The sequence below is a fragment of the Myodes glareolus genome, chromosome 22 (genome assembly GCF_982192425.1).
Source record: "Myodes glareolus chromosome 22, mMyoGla1.1, whole genome shotgun sequence".
Classification (NCBI taxonomy): Eukaryota; Metazoa; Chordata; class Mammalia; order Rodentia; family Cricetidae; genus Myodes; species Myodes glareolus.
In genome coordinates this window covers 7,717,059-7,726,368 of record NC_142047.1, presented here as the reverse complement: position 1 = coordinate 7,726,368, position 9,310 = coordinate 7,717,059, and the positions used below count along the sequence as shown (strand labels likewise).

The window sequence follows — 9,310 nt, the reverse complement described above, 5'->3', positions numbered from 1 at the left end:
TACACACAAGTATACATAATAAATAAATAAAATAAAAAGAAAAAATTATAGAAAAATGATACATAAACCAGAAGGAAAGTATATATAAGGTCACTAATTAACCATCAGAAGCAGAGAAAATGATTTGGAGCAAGGCATAGAGTCAGCGAGAGGAGAAAACAAGAACTGTGGGAGCTCCTTTAGTCAATAGCTTAGGTATATTTCTGGTTAACTCTTACTTCCTAAACTAGCCCATCTCCATTAATCTGTATCGTCACGTGCTGTGGCTTACTGAGTAAAGTTCCTGCATCTGTTTCTGGCAGGGCTACATGACTTCTCCTAGACTCCACGCTCTTTTTCCAGCATTCAGTTTAGTTTCCTTTGCCTACCTAAGTTCTGCTTTGCGCAGGCTTAAGACAGTTTCTTTATTAACCAATGGTATTCACAGCATCCAGAGTGGAATCCCACATCAAAGTGTAGAGGCAACGGGACAGACAGAGGAATTAGACACAACTAGATCTTCCAGTGTAGGGTCTGGAACTTAGAGGTTGTGTTATTTCACATCTTCTGAATCAGCTTGCTCATCTGTATTATTGTCTTATCATACCATCCCAGCTTTGCACTGAGATAATGTCATTATAATGATGTCTGTCATAAGAATTGTGCTGACTGTGGTGAAGCACAACTTTAGTGCCCACTCAGGAGGCAGAGACAGGCAGTTGTTTGTGAGCTCAAGGCAGGTCTGGTCTACCTAGTGAGTTTTAGGATAACCAAGGTGACAGAGAGACCCAGCCTCACAACATATGTGCACGTGTGCACACACAAACGCGTGCACACACACGCGCGCGCGCGCGCGCACACACACACACACACACAGTGTGTTGGGGGAGGTTGAGACAGGGTTTCTATGTGTATCCCTGTCTGTCCTGGAACTTGTTCTAAAGACCAGACTGGCTTTGAACGCAGAGACTCTCCTGCCTCTGCCTCCTGAGTGCTGGATCAAAGGCGTGCACCCCATTCCAGTTTTGTTTTTTAAGTCTTAATTTGTTTTTTGTTTATCTTTGAAATATTTGGGGCTCTGGAGAAAGTAAGCAGGACTTACTGGCCCAGAAAGGAAAAAAAAATCTCTGTTAAGAGGCTTTGCCAGTGAGACCAGGCTCTGTTCTTGCAGTTGCCCAGTAACAAGGTCCCCATCTTCTCAGCCAGGCCTCACAGGGGTTCTCAAACACAGTTAAGGATTATAAACTAAATGAGGAAGTGGGATTTCCATAACTGTGTACAAAATTATTGCCGAATTAATGTTAAGGAAATTGGTTTCTGTCTTTCATTGACTTGTTGGTTGCAGAATACTCTGCTTCAGATGGGGCGGCATGTGCTGGCGGTGAATGGCATGCTGATCTGAGAAGCCCTGATCTACATCTTATGCTGTCATGGCTGCTTCAAGTACGTGGCTGAGGGTCTGGACCTACTGATGGCTCCTCAGAAGAAAACCCTTTCCTTCCCTCTCAGTGTTCCCTGAGGTCCATCCGCTCGCTGTCTCCACCACACTGAAATCTCTGGCACAGGTTACCAGTATCCCGTCTTTCCACACACATCTCCAAGGATCCTAGAGTTAAGGATGTGGGTTCTGGGACAGAGGTCACTTGTTCTCCAATGACACACGCTGATCTGTGTAGAAGGAGAGTGGTCTGGGATTTGCTCCCAAGTGTCGTAGGGTAGAGATGAAACACAGTAGCTGTGAGCTAAGAGTCAAGCCTGGTGATGGAGTCATGGGGATTCATTGTTTGTCAGGGCTGTTTTATGTCTGAACCCAAAGTGCACAGGTTCACGTCTAGATGCCTTCTCTCTGTGATGTGCAGGTATTAAGAGTTAGAACTTCTTAGTTCTTTAAAAATGTCTTTAAGTCGAGAGATTTGTTGTAAGGACCTGGGAGCATAAGTCATGGGGATTTTGCAAGGTATTTGGCACATAGGAGATGTTCCCTCTGATGGGCTGTCAGCTGACTGACCACTCCCTGTAGCATAGCTAACAAAAACCCAGAGACAGATATCGGGGTTCAAGCTGAAGATCAGAAAAGCAAAGCAACCAAGCCACTAGAGAGCTCTTACCTCTACCAGGGCTCAGAGAAACAAAGGGCGATCCTGTTCTCCTTGTGACTGCAGATTGCAAAGCTCTCCACCTAACCTCAGACTGCAATGAGCTCCTGTCTCTTCCTGCCTTATATTCCTCTCTCTACCCAGCCATATCAGTCCTGTCTCCACCTCCCTAGTGTTGGGATTAAGGGCATGTGACATTCCCCTACAGAAGTTTTATTGCAGAGGGAAGATATTATTTTAGAATGGATCATTTTACCACATAAAGTGAGTACAAAATTAAAAACATGTGTGGGAAAAGGTCTCAGTTAATTCTAAAAGGAAAATTGAGACTTAGTCAATTAGCAGGATTATACAGAGCAGAAATTGTATTACCTTTTAACAATGATGAAATTGACAAATTAAGGGAAGAAAGTGAACCTTGACAAAGAGCTTGCAGTAATTTTTTGGGAGAGATTGACAACTATCCTAAAAACAAGAATATTCAACTTATAAAGAGAACTAACTGGATCCTTCCTTGCAGTGTACAGGACACACCAATTAGCTAGAGTCCCTACATTCTATACTGATGTAAATAAATCAGGAAATGCAGGTTATAAATTAGAAAACTTAAATAAAGTGAATCAAAGCCCTTTTGATTCTGTCCAATAGTTAGAATTATACGCTATCCTCACATCTGGTCCCATATGGGTCTGCCAGGGCCTCTAGCACAAGGTAATGCAGAAACCGATCAATTATTGGTTGGAAATGTGCTGAAGGCCTTGGAAGTTTATAAAAATTATATGTCAATAGCAAAGGTTTAAAAAGAGACTTTTGCATCACTTGGTAACAATCCAAGAAAACTATAACGGGCCCCAGGCTCCCCTGCCTCCCGACCCTGCCCTGGGGCTCCCACCCTGGCAGTCCTGGACCTGCTGTCCCAGCCTCAACACCACATGGAGCAGCCACGGCATACAGGGTCAGTTCTTGTGATTCTCTAAGGAGTCTGAGAGCTTCATGATGAGAAACAGCCCCCGGTGGCCACTGATTCTCAAAAGACGGAGGCTGCCCCTTCCTGTTCAAAATGCCCCAGGTGAAACATCAGAGGAAGAAGCAAAGAGAATCCTGCCCAGCAGGAGCCTACTCAAGCGCAGACCTTCCAGGAGGTGGCAGAGTCCAGTTCCTGTAAGTTTCCAGCTGAAATCAAGATTATCAAGCACCCTACCGTGTCCAACACACAAGTGGTGACCAGCCCCAACAATGCCGGCATCCAGCATCATCATAGCACTAACTGCCAAAGGGAAAGAGAGGGGCAGCAGTGGACCCAAAAGTTCATCCTCATCAGCTCTGGGGGACTTCATCTCACCCTCCTGGTCCCCAGTCGCAAGCCCGAACCAGCAATGATTCTAAAGGGGCAGAAGTGATCACTGAGATGCTGGGACCAAAGCCAGCAGCTAAGGGTGTTCCTGTTTCCAAGCCACCTGGGGCCCTTCCAAGGCAAAGACGGAAAAGTCTGCTGGTGGCCAAGCAGCAGGCTGCACGCTTGGGAAGATGAGTTCTGACAGGCTGGGACCCAGCAGCATTAAGCAGGAGATGGAAGAGAAGCAGAATTGTCACCTGGAGCAGAATCAGGTTAAGGTTGAGGAGCCCTCGGGAGCATCCACATCTTGGCAGGACTCTGTATCTGAGAGGCCACACTATGCTTACATGACAATGACACAATTTGCCATCAACCGCACTGAGAGAAAGCGTATGACCTTGAAGGATGTCTACACTTGGATTGAGGATCACTTCCACTATTTTAAGTACATCACCAAGCCAGGCTGGAAGAACCTTTCTCTACATGACATGCTTGTGTGGGAGAGATCTACGAATGGCAAGGTCTCTTTCTGAACCATTCAATTGTGTCTTGACGTTGGACGAAGTGTTTAAGCCACTGGAAACAGGGTCTCCACAATCACCTGAGAACTTGGAATCACAGCAGCAGAAACGACCTAATCCTGAGAAATGTGACTATCAAGACTGAACTCCCGCTGGGCATACAACAGAAGATGAAGTCACTGCTCCCACGGGTCAGCTCATATCTGGTGCCCATACAGTTCTCAGTGAACCAGTCTCTGGTGTTACAGCCCTCGGTAAAGATGCCATTGCCTCTGGCAACTTCCCTTAGGAGCTCAGAGCTTGCTTGTCATAGCAAGCGAGTTCGAATTGCATCCAAGGTACTATAAGCCAATGAAGGGATATGCCCACTTCCTGTTGCCGGACCAGAGAAGGAGGAGAAATTCCTGCTTGAAGAAGGGCTATTGCCTTTGCTTCCTATTCAGTCTATTAAGGAGGAAGAAATCCAGCCTGGGGAGGACTTGGCACACTTAGAGAGGCCTGTCAAAGTGGAGAGCCCTTCCTTGAAAGAGTGGCCCTCTCCAGTTCCAACGAAGATTCTTCCTGTTCTCTTACCCCAAAGCCCAAGAAGTCCTATTGTGGGCTCAAGTCCCAGCCCCGTGTGTCTCAGAAATGCTTGTTGCTAAGCAAAGAGAGAAGAGGGAGGCGAGTCAGTCTCGGAGGAAACAACACGTTCGGCCACCCTGTCTGGATGATCCTGAACTACTTGTCAGAGGACCCCAGCACATTACAGCCGGCCATGGAGCCCCTACTCCTGATGGAGTCCTCAGAGCCTGTGTCCCAGCTCCACTGCTCTCAGGAAGAGGGAGGACCTTTCAAGATCCCCATCAAGGAGACAATGTCCATGTCTTCGTCTCCTAGCAAGTCTTTGCTCTCCAGAACCCCTGAGTCCCGGAGGCTTATACCCCCAGCCAAAGTTGGGGAGTTAGATTTCAGCCCAGTGCAAACCCCCAGGGTGCCTTTGGCCCCTTGCCAGACTCCCTGGGGCTGATGGAGCTGAATAAAGCACACATCTGAAAAGTGTTCCCCTTTTTGACTTACCCTGGGAGCTCCTAAACTCAGAAACTTTTGACCTTGTCTCTGATCCCTTTAGCAGCTCTCCGCAACCCACATCTCGAGGTTCCCAAGCCAGGCTCCGTGGACCGACCAGTCCCCAGCTTTTCAGCCAACCATTCTCTCACAGAAGGCCTGGGCTTGGACACGATAATCGAGAGCCTCAGCAAGATCCTTCTAGACGTCAGCTTCCCTGTCCTGGAAGAGGACCATCTGTGCTCTGACATCAACTGATCTCAGTTCATCCCGGAGCTGCGATAGAGCCAAGGTCTTGTCCTTGCCACTCAAGCTGCCCACTATCCTGGCACTTGTGTGGTTGGGTTGTACAAGGCTCAGTTTACCCCAAGCCCTTTGAGGGAGGCTGGCAGACAAGGGCTGGGCTGTGCCCTTTATCTAATTATGCCAAGACGATAGTCACATCTAAGCCACTGCTGGGACCTGTGCATGCAGTAGGGTCTCTGGAGAGTCCGAGTCCTCTGCTCTCTCTGCTGTATCTGAAGGGTGGGTGTGACAAGCTGTGACGATCAGGAAGTGCCCCGTGGTCATCTGCTGCTCCTGGCAGGACATCCCTTGTAAATGGTGTAAGTCCCCCAAACTGTCCTCTAGTTATAACTAAGCCTATCTCCTTAGATCATTATCTAGAGACTGCCAGGAGTGGGTGGGGTGACAAGGGCTGCACTTGGCTTCTGCCTGTAGCCTTTGGGGGGAAGAACCCATGGTGCAGTTTCTTCCACACTTGTAGGTGCTCTAGGCTTCTAGAAATACAGGTTGGCTTGCCAGGATCCCGCTTACTGTCCTTTCCTGACACCCCCATGTTTCCAAACCAGTGGTCCTCCAAGAAGAAACTCTAGTATAAAAGCCTGTCGGGTTTGGGTGTGGGGGGATAGGTGCTCACGTGAGTCCTGTTAGGTGGGTCTCTGATGGTGTTCCTGATCATGCTAGGAAGCCAGCATTGAGAGCTCAGACCGAGGCCTGAGAAGGAGGAAGTGACCCCTGACCTGTCTGGCTTTCTTACCTTGCTCCTGAGCTTTGCAAAGAGTCACCCTAGGCTCCAATATGCAAGCTAGCAGAAGAACACTACTGTAATGACCTACTGAATAAAACTCAGCGAGGCACTGCTAAAAAAGAAAAGAAAAGAAAAGAAAATTATAACAAAATGTCCTACTTGTTCTTTATTTAACCAAACAGCACTATCTGCACAAACACCAACGGGTACTCAGAGGAATGAAATCTGGCAGATGGATGTGTCATTTTGTAGAATTTGGAAAACTAAAATATGTACACCACACCTTTGATACTTATTCAGGTTTTCAATGGAAACTGCTTTGAGTTTGGAAAAGGCTTTGTTTGGTTGGAGGTGTCACCTCAGCTCCCTGACACCTCTTTATATAAAGAATCTGGAATGTTTAGTTGGGGGCTTCACCCCAGCCTCCTGGCATCCATTTTGGAATGTAAGGTGGAAAGTTCCATGTCCAACTTCCTGGGAGTCCCCTCAGTCCATCTCCACCTCCAAGAAAGCCTGCCAAACAGTGATCCCTTCATAAGGAAGGTCAAGACCACTCCCACAGGCTATGTAAACTGCCCCCCAGAGAACAAACACATGGTCTCCCTTTTCCCTCTCCAGTGATTGTTCCGGTTCTCCTTTCCCCTCTCTATGTTTTCCTGAGGGCCACCAGGGAGTGCTGGCGTCTATTAAACCTGAGCCTTTGCTAATTTGGTCTGATCTTATTTGATTTGGATTATTAGTCAGCGGAAAATACTTAACAGGCAGATTCAGTAATTACACACTTACTAGAAGTTATGACCATAAATGGGTATATCTGTACAAATAAAAACAGACAATGCTCCAGCATATCTCTCTAGTAAAATGAAGCAGCTTTTTGCTTATTATAACATAAAGCATATTACAGGTACACCCCACAATCCTACAGGGCAGGCAGTTAAAGAAGGTCATATCAAAATCTAAAGGATAAGTTAAATAAACAGAAAGGGATGATAAAGACCCACAGAAATAGATTGCATAGTGCTTTATTGACTTTGAATTTTCTAAATGCTAATGAGAAAGGAACAATGGCTGTGGAGAGACATTGGATAGTAAAAAAAAAAAAGAAAACTACAGAATTAAATCAGTCGGTATACTCTAAAGATGTATGCCCTCAGAATGGAAACCAGGACATGTGTTATGCAGGGAAGGGGTTTGCTGTGCAGGTGGTTGCACACACCCACACAGAGGCCAGAGGCAGATACTGGGTGTCTTCCTCTAGTGCTCTCCTTGTCTTTATTTATTTATAAACAGACCCTCTCTGTGTAACCCTGGCTGTCCTGGAACTCTCTCTGTAGACCAGGCTGGCCTTGAACTCAGAGATCCACCTGCTTCTGCCTCCCAAGTGCTGGGATTAAAGACGTGTGCCACCACTGCCCAGCTTTTTTCACTCATTCTTACTCTTATGACACAATAAGTTGTTTTCAGACCTTCAAATTCTCTTGACCCTGCCCTAGAATAGCCCTTTCTCTTACGATTGTTATGCCCAGATTACAACTGAGTCCTGTATGTAAAACAAAGAGCCTTTATTTTTACACAAGTTTGCAAACTCTCTGTGTGTCCAATGTATTGGTGTGATTGGAGAGCCCCAAGCTCAGTTGGGATTGGGTTTTTTAAATAGCAAAGGTAGGGGTGAGGGTTTTCTAAGGTTCAGGACCCCTGATTGGCTGATATTTGTCTAGGGTGTCATGGTGAAAAGCGATGGGTGTGTGCTGATAGGTGACCCTGTCTACAACAGTTGGAACTTTGGGAATTTCCTTTGGATGGTCTGTTCCTGGGTGGTGCCTGTGTGGTCTCAGTTTGTGGTCTTTCTTGGAACCAGGTATTGTCTTAGGGTAAACTTTTGAGACTCAGGCCTCTATTGAGCTTGTCATGGCTGGGTGTGTGTTTGCGTATACTGTGAGGTGTGTATATGATGATGGTGCACGAGTGTGTGTGCAAAGTGCATGGGTGTGTGTTTTGGTTTGGTTTGAGACAATCTCTTGTTTCCTTCTGCTTTTACCTTCTAATCGCTGGGATTATTGGTTTGTGCACTCACTCCTGGTTTATGTGCACTGTGATCCATGCACGCCAGGCAGACACTCAACCAACTGAACTGCACATCCCCAGCCCCTTTCTCAGGAGTTTAAGCACTTGTTTTTAGGGAAAATGGTTTTTGCTGACCTTGAATTTGCCCATATAACCAAGGATGACTTTGAACTCCTGATCTTCTGACCTCTATCTTGTTCCTAGATTTTGGGTGTGCACTACCATGCCCAGTCAAGAATGGTTTTTAGTAGCAAAGAGTGCAGCCCAGGATATGAACCCAGCACCACAGAGTGCATACAAGGCCACCTTATCCCCATTCATTAAGCCCACATAATGCTCTTTTTCATTTTGCCTTTCTTCGGCCTAGAACCCTTCTGGCCATTTCAGAGCAGCTAAGGCACACTCCTGTGTGAATGGCAAAAGCTCCATGAAGCTCTCTGTCCATTTGTCTTTAGCTGAGAGTGTGGAGTTAAGATGCTCCTTCAGGTTTTCTTCTTCAGTTACGGTAAGCTTGATGTGGTAAACACGTGTCTTATTGGCACACAGTTAAAAAGACAATTGTCTGACAGGATGAGGATCTGAGGGACACTTCAGTAGAAGCACTGGAACTGTGTGAGCAGGGTCCCTGTCCTGACAGCATTTTCTCTACTCAGTACTCGCTGTCCGCTCCAAAGGGGGCAAATACACCATCAACCCCCATCTGACTGAGGATCAGCACTTCCCCCAGCTGTGACTCTCCCACAAGACCAGGCAGAAGACCTGTTTGTCCCTGACTACATTGCTGGCGAGGAAAATGATATCTCCAGCTATTCAGCCACCCTGCAGGTCCGGGACTTAAACCCCAATGCTTCCAGAAAAAAGTTTGTAAAGAAAAGGTGACATTGCAACCCCTGCAGGCAAGGCAGATGGCAGCTGGCTGCTGAGGAGGCCTGGAGTACCATCCCCAGTGTCTGCTGCAAACGTGCTACACGGAAGCAATCCTGGCTTCTCTGGACTGCCTGAGACTTTGTGCTATGTGGGGTTGCAGTGCAATGTGGCTGCCCTGTGAGCATCCAGAGCCCGGAATCAGACTCGGCCATGGGAAGGGAGCTTGATGCAGAAAGAAGGGTGCCCTGGAGCAAACATTGAGCCTTAAGGTCAAAGGAAGAAATATCCAGATGGTAATCTTTTTTCTAACAAATTTGATGACCAGCACAGGTGCATTTAATTTCTTGTATCCTTGGAGGACATGGATGCT

The 9,310-nt window shown here is 46.8% G+C and overlaps 1 pseudogene; it reads left to right on the top strand.

The window, feature by feature from the left end:
• The first annotated feature begins 1,123 nt into the window (after window positions 1–1,123).
• Window positions 1,124–6,996, top strand: LOC146890332 (forkhead box protein M1 pseudogene; annotated as a pseudogene).
• Window positions 6,997–9,310: the final 2,314 nt, after the last annotated feature.